The sequence below is a fragment of the Amblyomma americanum genome, chromosome 5 (genome assembly GCF_052857255.1).
Source record: "Amblyomma americanum isolate KBUSLIRL-KWMA chromosome 5, ASM5285725v1, whole genome shotgun sequence".
Classification (NCBI taxonomy): domain Eukaryota; kingdom Metazoa; phylum Arthropoda; class Arachnida; order Ixodida; family Ixodidae; genus Amblyomma; species Amblyomma americanum.
This window is the reverse complement of record NC_135501.1, coordinates 160601514-160613917: the sequence shown is the minus strand read 5'-3', so window position 1 is coordinate 160613917 and position 12404 is coordinate 160601514.

Below are 12404 nucleotides of genomic sequence, written 5' to 3'. Positions count from 1 at the left end.
CTAATACTGGACAGGCAAACAAATCGACGCTGCCAGTATTAGCATAAAAGTGTGCATTTGGGGACGCGAGTTTCAGGATGATGGATTTTTTGGATTCAACAAACGACCGACAGCTTTCGTGGTAGGCAAACAGAAATCTCTCTGCGAAAAATGTCCAAGCTCCCTGCATCCTAATGAGTCCGGCAGTAAAATTTCCGCCTGTCGATTTTGCTACAGAAAGTGTGACGACGATCCAGAGATTGGTAGCGGGAGGTGCAAGCTGGTGCAGCCTCAGATATCGACGTTCTTTCTTGTTCGCATTATGTTGCAATTCAAGGAGTCTAATTTAGCCCCTATTACGGGCCAAGGTCGTCCACGCGTCGTTGCCTAGTGCCATTAGAAGCTGTCTGCAGTGTCTCCTTTAAAACCAGTAGCACTCTGCTCTGTGCACCAAAGCAGTATATGGTCAAACCTGTGATCGAAACGGCTACTCGCACCAAGAAAATGCTAATTCTTTTCTTACTCCGTAATCCAGTTGAGGCTTACGCCAGTTCCTGAATTTTACTTGGAATGTAAAGCAAGGCTTGCAGCGCTTAACAAAATATACGAGCGATGGAGAGAGAAGCGAAGGAATCAAGAAAGGTGGCCACTCTATTGTGTGGCCGCCTCTTATTTAATCGTGTAGAAGTAAGGTAGAAGAAAGCAGTCGTTGGATCCTCATGGAAGTAATGTACATACCGGGTACTTCCCAAACATGTTTACAAATGCTTTAAAATAGCGTGTTGTCTTACACGAGGGCCTTTTTTCGGTGTGACATTGTCAGTGGCGTAGCGCTTCAGAACACTGCTAACATGTGCTAAGTATTATGTCGATTAACATATATTGAATACTCAACTTTCTGCCTTTTAATCTTAGTCTCCTCAATTATTGATAGGCGTATAGCCCGCACTAAGTAGTATGCAAATCATTTTTTTAGAATTTAGAAAACACAGTTGCCCTCGGCGCTGTGCACCAACAAATTTCGTCTACTTCGACAGGTTTCGTTCACTGGAGGAGTCTTTGCCTTTAAGCTTTCAGAAAGCGCATGTATCTTTGCGCGATATAAGCAAAGTTGGTTGGCAGACCGCGTCGAGGGCCACATCGTTTTCGAAATTCTAAAAGCTGATGTCAGTATTACTTACGTTGGGCTCCAGGCCTCAATATTTGAGGAGAGCAAAAATAATATTCAAAAAGTGAAATACTCAGTATTATTTAACCAGCCTTCTAAAGCGCGTCTTAGCTGTATTCTGAATCGATTCGCTAAGCCGCTGAGAATTTTATGCTGAAAAAAACAATTTTTATTTTAAAAATTTCGTTTGGAAAAATTGCGGGAACTCTTGGGCGAAAAACCCGGAACCATGATGCGGCTGACACGCAAGAGCGAAGTCACTTCCTAGAGTTTCTACACCATTTTCCTCTCCTGAAGGAAGTGCAGGAGGACGTAATCGCCTTTTCTCTACGTCGAGGCCACGGCCAGAAGCCGACGGCAATGCCTTATCGCACCGGAGCTCAGTTCAAGCACGGAGCTGCACCGCTGCTATTCGCAGCTGCAGCGCAGGTGGGGCAGAAAATGTCACGCGGTAACCGCGTCACTAAGTGTCGCGATTTGATTGATGTTCCTCAGCCCCCCACCCCCTTAGGCGCGGGTTTAGAATGGCCCGAGAAATAGCTGGAATGTTTTGGCCGTCAGTGGCACGAGTAATCGTGTTTTTGAAATCTTATAACTGATATGAGTATTACCAGACGCCGGCTACAAGTAGCTAATAGCAATCAGGAGCTTATCTGTAGTAGTTAAAAAGTTGACTATTGAAATTTAATTGAACACTCTACTAGTTTCCATGATTCGCCTGCTTTTTGAAGTCCGTCGAGACCGGTATTACTATGCCGCAGAAAGGATTATCGTCACCTCAGAAACCGTTTTGTCAAATTATTACTGCTGCGCTTCTCTAAAGCGCTTGGTAGATTTCCTTCATAGAGTTCCACAAAGCACTTGACTCGGTCGAAACTTTAGCATTCATCCAAGAGTGGCGCAAGCAGTGTGGTGAGCAGGCATCCGTTAATTTGTTAAGCGTAGAAACTTTTAAGCGCGTAAGCACCATTGTGAGACCAAGAATATTCACCTTGCGAATAAAGAACCTTTGTGCATTACACTGTATTTCAGGTGGGAAAATTCGACGTCTTGAGTAAATGTTGTGCTCATTTAACGAGAGGAATCATTGCTAGTAGGAGGGGTATGTGTAGGCCGCCTCAACTCTCGGCTCATCTCAGCTCTCGCCAGTAGAGCTGCAGTGTGAGTGAATGAGACTGCAGCTTTTATGATCAAGACCTCGCGCAGCTGCACGAATGTCTCGGCACATCCCCCTTTGGCGATTTTCCTCTTCATTATTGCCGAAAAATATTTATGCTTTCCTCTTCAGCATAAAGTTCCTTACACAATACACGACAAGTTTCAATAGGGCTTTGCAGTATTGCCACGAAACCACTAAATGGGCTGTCACGAAACCGAATATCACGAAATCGCTATATGGACTGTAGGCTTAGCGCCTCAGGAGCGAAGGAAACGAGACCAATGCTACGAGCCGACACCAGAACAGAACTGCCAGCCGTGGCTGCACGAGCCACGACCAGGTACCGTCTTTGTTCTCTTCGCAGGGTGGCGCGCGCTAGCCGTGTTGTCGGCGCCGCCCAAGAGAGGGTGCTACAGGGCCCCCCGCCTAGACTGGAAGTCAAAACGGACGGAGGGCCGGCGATGGCACTCGAGCACTAGGTCAGGCAGCGCTGGGAGTCGTTCCAAAGCGGTCTCCATGTAAGCCGCTTTAAGGTAGTCTAGAATGAGGCTCTCTTCGCGGCCCTTTTGGAGGATGGTGGCGGTTTTCGGGGTGCGGCTGAGAGCGCGGAAAGGTCCGTCGTAAGCCGGTGTGAGTGGAGCTCGGACAGCATCGCGACGCACAAAAACGTAGGTCGAAGTGGCCAGGTCGGGGTGTACGAAAATGGTATGGTGGCGGGATGGACGTGGGGAAGTAGGCCTGAGGACTTTAACGCAGTCCAGCAGGCGTTGGAGGAATTCTTGGGGCTGGGCTGGAAGCTGCTGGGATGTAAAGAAGTCGCCTAGAAGACGCAAAGCACTACCATACACGAGCTCTGCAGCTGAGCACTGTAAGTCTTCTCGGATGACGGCCCTTAGACCAAGCAGCACAAGGGGCAAGGAGTCGACCCAGGAGGCGCAATTGAGGCGGGCAGCGAGGGCGGCCTTCAATTGGCGGTGAAGGCGTTCCACCATGCCGTTAGCACATTGGTGATATGCAGTGGTACGGCAATGCCTGGCGGCGAGAATATTATTAAGGGAAGCAAACAGGGAGGACTCAAACTGGCGTCCACGGTCGGTTGTCACAGTGCCAGGACAACCAAATCGAGATACCCACGCAAAAATGAAGGCGCGCGAAAGTCTCTGCGGTGATGTCAGGAATGGGGACTGCCTCCGGTCAGCGAGTGAAGCGGTCGACCATGGTCAAGATATAGCGGTAGCCTCGAGAAATGGGTAGAGGGCCCACGATGTCGAGATGAACATGGTCGAAACGACGGCCAGGGGTTAGAAAGGCTTGGGAAGGTGTCTTGGTATGTCAACAGATCTTGGTCGACTGACAGGGTAGGCACCGGCGCGTCCAAGCACGCACAGCATCGTTGATTCCGGGCCAAACATTGCGCTGGGTGAGAAGGCGCTGAGTAGCCCGAATGCCTTGATGGCATATGTCAAGGAGAGAATGGAAGATAGGGTGACGTAGTGAAGCCGGAGCAAAAGGGCGAGGAAAGTCCGTTGAAACATCGCACCACAAGGGTTCAGGCGAGCAAGGATGGGGCACAAGCCGTAATCGGAGAGAACGAGGGTTCGCTCGAAAAGCGGCGAGCTCATCGTCATTCTGCTGGGAAGAAGACAATGCGGCCCAGTCGACGGTGGAAGATGGAGCGTCTACCGCGACTATACGAGAGAGGGCGTCAGCGGTGGTGTTGGCTGCACCTTTCACATGTCGGATGTCGCTAGTGAACTCCGAGATACAAGCGAGCTGACGGAGTTCACGTGACACGTACTTCGATGAGTTGGTCCGGAACACATATGCCAGCGGTTTATGATCGGTTAGCACGTGAAACTTCCATCCATCTACAAAATGCTGAAAGTGCTGGATAGCGGAGTAGATGGCTGGAGCTCTCGACCGAAGACGCTGTAGCGGGTCTCAGCAGTAAGTAGCTTCCGAGATTAAAAAGACAATGGTCTCCACTCGGAGTTAATATACTGCTGTAAGACGGTTCCGATGGCCACGCTGGAGGCATCCACCATCAATCTCGTAGGGGCGTCGTTGCGCGGATGGACTTGAAGCATGGCGGTAGCGACTGCTCGCTTCGCGGCAGTAAAGGCGGCCTGGGCTTCTGATGACCAAGAGATTGCGGAGGACGGGCCAGCGGTTGACCGGAGGAGGTCGGTGAGCGGGCGAAGTAGCTCTGCACAGTGCGGGATAAAGCGGCGAGAGAAATTCGCCAGCCCCAGGAATTGTCGCAGGAGGCTCAGGGTTGTGGGCAGGGTGAAATTCTCGATTGTCTTGACGTGGGTCGCTAGAGGGCGGATACCCACTGAGGATATGTGACGACCCAAAAACTTGAGCTCAGAAGCACCGAAAACACACTTGGAGGCATTCACAACCAGGCCGTTGTGCTGTAGACGCGTGAACAAAGCACGTAGGTCTTGCTCATGAACATGACGTGTAGGGCTGGCGATGAGGACATCGTCAAGGTACGCGAATACACTCGGTAGGCCCCGCGTGACCTCAGCCATGAACCGCTGGAAGGTTTGAGCCGAACTGCGTAGTCCAAAAGGCATCCGGACGTACTCAAACAAACCAAAGGGCGTCGTGATGGCGGTCTTAGGTATGTCGGCGGGTTCAATGTGAATTTGGTGATACGCCTTAACTAGGTGAACTTTGCTAAAAATGGCGCAGCCGGCTAGGCGCGATGTAAAGTCCTGGATGTAGGGCAGCGGATAGCTGTCGTGGACAGTGTTGGCATTCAACGCCCGATAGTCGCCGCAGGCACGCCAGTCACCGGGATCACGCTTGGGCACTACATGCAGCGGAGACGCCCACGCGCTGGACGACGGGCGTATAATGGCGAGCTCCAGCATGTGGTCAAACTCACGTTTGGCGATAGCTAGACAGTCTCCAAACAAGTGGCGCGATCGAGCAGCTGCGTGTGGACCCCGGGTGACGATGTGGTGTGTCACAGTATGTTTAGGCGCCTGAGTGAGGTTGCATGGCTTAATGAGCTCCGGAAAATCCGCCAACACTTTTTCGAACTGAGAGGAAGGTATCAGCGTGCGAATGCCCATGGGAGCAAGGTCGAACGAGACTCCCGAGATGGAGAGATGAGTCAGACCGTCGGTAAGGCGTCGATGTCGCACGCTGACGTCTAAGTCGAAGTAGGAGAGGAAGTCTGAGCCGATGATCGGGCGAACCACGTCTACGATGACGAAGGCCCATCGAAAAGTGCGGCGTAGGCAGAAGTCGAGGGTGAGATCGTATCCCATACGTGGGTATAGTCGAGGCGTTTTCAGCACGGAGCGACAGTCCTGATCGCTTGGAAAGATCTGCCTTAGTCGATGGAACCACGCTGATTTCCGCGCCCGTGTCGATAAGAAACCGGGTGCCGGAGAACTTGTCAGTAACCATGAACAGGCGGCTCGAATGACTGGGGGAACCACACGCCGCCGTTAGTGATCCCGGCGGGCGTTTCCCGGCCACGAACAGGGCGGTGTACACTTCGTGACCCGGTGGCGAAAACGCCTGTGGTACCAGCAGAGAGATGTAGGGCTGGGACTCCGAGCTTGAAGTGAGCGCGAAAGAGCGCGATGATCAAGACGAGACGGACGGGTCTCCAGAGGTCGGCTCCAGAGTGCGGCGACTGAGGCGGCAAGCTCCTCGAGACGGGCCTCAAGGCGCGAAATCGCTGGGTCTCTTGGAAGCAAAACAGCACTGACGGACGGGGAGGTGGCCTCATGAACGTTATCTGCGAGCTCAGCCAGGCGGTCGAGGGTGACGTCACCGGCCGCCGCAAGGACGAGGCGGATGGGCTGGGGAAGGCGTTGGAGGAAAAGCTCTCGAAGCAACGCTGAGTTGTTGGGGATGTCGCGCTCCCCGAGAAGCTGTTGCATGCGGCGCAGGAGCTGGGAGGGGCGCCGGTTGCCAAGTTCTTCCCCGGTAAGGAGCTGCTGGAGGCGGGTGCGGTCCGACGCCATAAATCTCTCCAGCACCTTGGTTTTCAGGTGCTGATATGGTGTAGCACCCATGGGGGCGGAGAGAGCGTCGGAGAGCTCACCGGCAACGTCAGGAGGCTGGCTTGAGGCAACATGGTAGTAGCGCGTCGTCTCCAACGTGATGCGGGCTAGGGAAAATTGCGCCTCAACCTGGTGGAACCAAACTTGCGGGTTCTGGGGCCAGAAAGGTGGAAGGCGAACCTGCAGCGACGAGACGTCCTGCGGACGCGAATCCTGCTGAGTGGATGTTGCGGGATCGGCCATTGCTCGTCCTTGGTCGCCAATGTAGGCTTAACGCCTCAGGAGCGAAGGAAACGAGACCTCTGCTACGAGCCGACACCAGAACAGTTGTTGTTGGTGTTGTTAGGCACGTGGCACACTACTCTACAGCATGCATAAACAAGCATTGAAGAAAGCAATTTTGTTGTCCCAATTAAGGCATGCTTGTCTCATTTCACTATCAGAAGATAGAAGCTTGTTTGCTTAATATGAAACAAATGATAGTCCAGGCAAAGCATTCAACTCTATGCCGGAATGACTAATTGTTCTGCGATTCCAGACTTTCAGTAAGAGCTTTTGGGCTGTAATAAATGAGCAATATCACTGATTTGTCCTTTCATATGTGCGAAATAAGCCTGTAGAAAGCATGGCTTTAAGAAGCACGTTACCTCTAAACCAGGTTTTTTTTTCAAATAGAAGGAAGAAAATTTGTAAATATAGCCAACCATTTGGCGCCTTTCTCTTTGTGCTGTCACATTCACTAGACCACAAATGGCCGGCATCGACACATCAGAACAGATGTAATATCTACGTTTCTTCCACTTCCTGCGCAAAACTAATTACCAACATGTTAGTTCAAACCTTACCAGGGAATGCAGTGTAGGACGCAATTTATTTCTGATTCTGTGCAGAGGTGATTTCGAGGAAAGCAAAATCATATTTTGAACATCTTCTATCGCGATCTATATGCCAGACTGTCTACATCTTATCCTTAGCTGATTTTATTTATATACAATACTTTGAATAAGTATAAGGGTGTGTTCGCACCAACTTTTAAAGCAGTACTTTTACAGTGTTAGCATTTAAATTTAAATAGTTGCACAAGGATGTCCAGGCGCTTCCCACATAAAACGTGTGCTGCGCTACCACAGATGTTTTGGAGGGATCAATTTATAAGAAGGGTTTCTAGCAACTTTTCTTTATTTCTTCGAATTTCAGTCATCTCTTTACCGTCGCCGCCATATTCAGCGAATGAGATTGTCTATTATGCCCATCTCTGTGCACCTTTGAAAAGAGAGCTTGCACATGAAGCAGCGTGCTGAATTCCTCAAGAGGGACTTCATGCAAACCTAAGGCCGATTTCCAACAACCAGTGCTGAATAGCAGAGTTCGCTTCATGCTACAGCTCTGGAGGTGGCCTCTTCCTCACTCACTGACCCTCACTTACCAACTTGATTGTAAACCAGACTGTAGATTTCGGCTCGTCATTGTGAGTATTGTGGCCTTCCCAAATACACCTTCTTCCATTACCTCTCGGAATGCCCTTCCTCACCGACCGTCCCCTCATTATATTCCTTCCTCCAAGGAGGCTGCGTTACAGACCACTCAGCCTGCCGGCCAGAGATGGTTAGTGGATCAGGCCATACGTGAAGCTGACAGCCATGCACACCTGTAACGGTAGTAGACCCCCCTGAAACCTTTTCTTTGACCTATTAAAGTTGTTTCGATGCAACCAGTATTAAGAGCGTGCCATGAGTGCATTTTAGAAATACATCAATTATGTTCGATGATAACTCAGAGCCCTTGAGATGGGAAACTATTTCAGAAATATCGGTTCGCTGAAAAAACGAGAACCCAAAATGAGCCAGGAAGAAATCGCTGCCCGTTGAAGTTCTCAAACCGGAGTGACAGAGGAGCAGATGTGTTACATGGGGAAAGCTTCGCAACGTGCGAACCATAACACCTACGGATTGAATTTGTGTTTATATGCCTCTGAAATTTCCTGCGACGATACAACCACAACAAAATCAAAATTAATCTGTCACTAAAAATGGCGCACTTAATACATTTAACAAAGGCTCGTTACAGCGTTACAGTGGAATCAATGATAATGAAACAGCGTTTTTAGAGAAAAAATGCTTACATAAGTATAAAGATTGCTCTCATTCTCTTTGTTATTGTAAAATTATGCAATATTATCAATAGTGGCGTTCCACTTAAGAGTTTTTTGAACGTATTAAACGCAATGTGTTCAAGCATTAAGAGTACCACGCCAACAAACACATGTAAGATAGGTGACATCTTAGATATGTACGTTGCACCTGTTTCGCACCATCTTCAGGCTTAGGTCTGCGTCATTCGTATTTGGAATTCCTTGCGGCTTCGAGTTCTGTACCTTCTGCAGCCGTATATATTAGTGAAACACCATGAGGCAATTTGGCCTTCAGCTTTATACGATGCAGACATCGACCAAGCACAACGTAGGAATACGGGGACAGGAAAAACACCGTAAAGTCTGGAACCCGAGCTGAGAGAATTGCGAGCTGAGCACAGAGGGGTGCACTAAAAAGGAGGGAATAAGCGCCCTGGACTAAAAGAAGCGAATCTCGGGGCAAGAGCAATACACGAAGTCAGATTACATTAACTGGTAACACAACAAAGTAAAGTATAAGAATAATGATTTTTTTTGTGCCCATGGCGCGAGCAGCTCAGTTTCACCACCGTGCAGTTTGGTTTCTTTTAACATTTAGATATTTATATCTTCAAACTGAGAAATACGTTGGTGCGGTCTGTCAAGCTGGATTGCACAACAAAGCGGACTTCATGGGCTTCATGTGGTTCTAGAAGTTGACGATTATTTGGCTTGAATAAACCAATAAACATGTCCGTTTTGATCTCAGGGGCAAGGTTGTGTTACGTAATTGACTTTCATTGAACAGAAGGTCCATCCAGTTTTTAAATTTTTTTATTCGGCAATGTGGTTCGAAATATCTAACGTTAAAAAAACGCATTTCGAAGCTTGTTGCGTTGGCTTTCTCGGATAACTGAAATATAAATTGGCGTCGCTGCACATGATATCGTCGGCGAAATCAAGTTGACTTAAACTGCGCCATCAAACACACCTATTGCGCATATATTTGCTCCATAAAAAAGCGAGGGACGCAATTTTACAAATGCGCAAAACAGGGCAGCCAACTCAATGAGCTTTGAAGTGCGTATGTTTGACGCTCGATGTTTTGAAGCACGTTAGTGATTAAAAAAAATTAAATATACAGCTTACCTTCGATGATCACGGCGGTGATTTTTTTATTTAGGCATTACCTATAAAAAATGACTTGATTTATTATTCTTCTACCTAGTGATCCATAAGACGTATATAATATCCGTCTTGTTGCACAGTCGTCAACAGACCTCACCCAAGGGTCGTTTATAGTTTCACGTCCAGCTTTCTCGGGTAAAAATTTGGAAAATAGGAAAAATACAAGGCACAGTTAGAGAAATATTGAAGGTAATGGTCCATTGTTCTGGTGTGTAGTAAAATGTTTCTTTTAAAGTGTTTCCATCGATCGCATCGTACATTAAGACTGCTATAGAAAACATTGGGGAACGCTTCGACGATAGCAAAAACGTGAATAGAAATAAATACAAGATTGCCGTCGCATGATCTGCGGATATATTCGTTGTTATAGTGAAATCTTACATTATATGAAAAAATTGCGTTCATAAGCGGCTTCCCGCTCAAAAATGCTTTTGTCAAGAATTGGAGGGTGTGGTGAAGTTAATTGCGTCGTGGTTGAAAATTCACCCTGTATATTTTATGCAATGCAGTATGTTCCCGGTGTACTCTGTTAGTAATTGCCTACGGTCACATGAAAAATGATCTTTTTACCCTCTCTTCCCTTTTTATCTCTCCCTCCGTGCCCCTTCCCATGTTTAAGGCAGCATACTGGGCGCCTGCTAGTTAACCTTCCTGCATTTCCGTTCACCTCTCTCTCTCTCATTAGGGTAACTTCAGTGCTGGCGGCGTAGACGCCTTCAATTTTTTTTAACTTAACGAAGGCAGGCTTCATCCTCGTCGTCCGGACCGCCTGCCGCAAATGTCACGATTACAAAATGCTAGACGTTCCTTGCTATTGAGGCCACACGCCTCCTGCAGTCACGTGTCCAAATGCTAATTCCTTTTCATTCTGGCGAAGGATGTTTCCCGCATCACCTGCAACACCTGAGCCTAAGCGATTACGTTAGTCACAAGTAATTTACCACGTGCAGTTTTCACTGGAAGCTAATAAATAAATTTTCACCGGTTTCTTGCGTAGTTGAACAAGAATGGTATGGGTTGTAGCACGCTGTATTCCACAATCCCTATTTAAGTGTAACTGAGCGAGTAAAGAATGCCCGCAGAGAGACACAAAAACTAAATTTCATGAGAAGAAACGCAGCGATGCGGCCTGAGGCATATCGCTCTTTTTCCTCAATGTAAGGGATTAAAGAACGGGCAGGATCAGGTTGGTAACGCAGGTCGTCAAGATAGAAAGGCACGGCTAGAAGACTGCGGCTGAAAACTGAGGTCAGAGAGCAGCCCACTGCGCATGCACGATTTTATTTCAAGAAGATAACATTTTGTACAAAAGTTGGTCATAAAGGGGAGACTCGCAATTTCAGTGAACGTTCCGTTGACTACATAACACAACAACTCTCGATAAGGTTTCGTGTCCCGTACTGTGTAGATCTACTTCATGACTTTAATGACATGGTGAGACAACACAAGACGAAACCAGTAGGGAATGCAAATGGCCTCTCCGTCTCCAATGAAAATTGTGTATTTGGTGAAGTCATGAGATTTCTCTAAGCAGGTTCCGCAGCTGGAAAATGAGCAAGTCATTCCAGAATGCTTCAGGCAGCTTAGGCAGGACGATCGCCATGGAGCCGAAAATGGCTCCTAATATATCACCGGCACCATCCAGACGCACGTAGGAGACTCGCAAGTTCGCCAAATTCGGCCCGTTGTAATGGACCAGCTTCGTTCCGTTGCCGCCGCTACTTTCAATCACCTGGGGAGAAAAATTTAACAGTTTCATTGTCATAAAACAAGAGTGAACAACTTGAAATTTCAGGTATATCTGTGCGACAATCTTTCACCTCACTGATATCGTTAAAAGCCGAGAAATTCTCGATTCTTCGCTTTTATTAACTCAGTGACCGGCAGGCGAAACTGAGCACCAAAGTCCTGGTCCAGCCTCGTGCGTACGCAAGGGTCGATTTATGATTTATAAAATCCTAAGTTAGTCATGAGCCTTCTCGCAGTGAAAGAAAAAACATTTGCACAAAAATTTATTTTTCACAGGTGCAAAACTGCAAACCATCGTTGTGCAGCAAATAATGTTAAGATCGAAGCATGCACTCGATATTAGTTGAAGCAAAATTAAGTGATCAGAGATAAAACGCTGTCAAAAGCCTTCAGCATAGATCAACAGATCCATGTCGGCACAGTAAGAATCTCCACCGAGGTAGATTCTGCTCATCCTGTGCTAACGTAAAAATTCCGGGTGCGAGTAATGTTTGAATATTAACTTTGATTACCGAATTCTAAAGCGCATACGCATTTAGTCAAAATACGAAAACAGAATTTCAAGACTTTCAGTGCCCTCTTGTTCCTGAATATATCAAGGAACTTTATCGCCACAGTTACGATTAACATCAGCAATACCACACGCCGTAAAAATTGTGAAGGGCTCAACCGCCTTATTATAATAGCAAAGGGACCTGGTGCTCCGTAGGCTACCTAATGGAAAGAGGTGCTTGTTAGACATACATGCTTTCGTTATGTTTCACGTTCTGCAATAATATATGCCAGTTTTGAGCACCAAGTTAATAGCTAAAATATTATCATATTTACTACGAGGTTGAACAATACGCAGATACCATTATAATATCTTGGGGCCAAGGATCCGCCGCAGAAATTACAAATCTGGTGTGGGTCCTAGGACCCAAGATATTACACTGAAAGGGGGTTTAATAGCTCAGGCACCACCAGAACCAGGAAGGCAGAACCAGGCGCAGAACGAGGCCTTCGAGGCGTCCGGGGTTA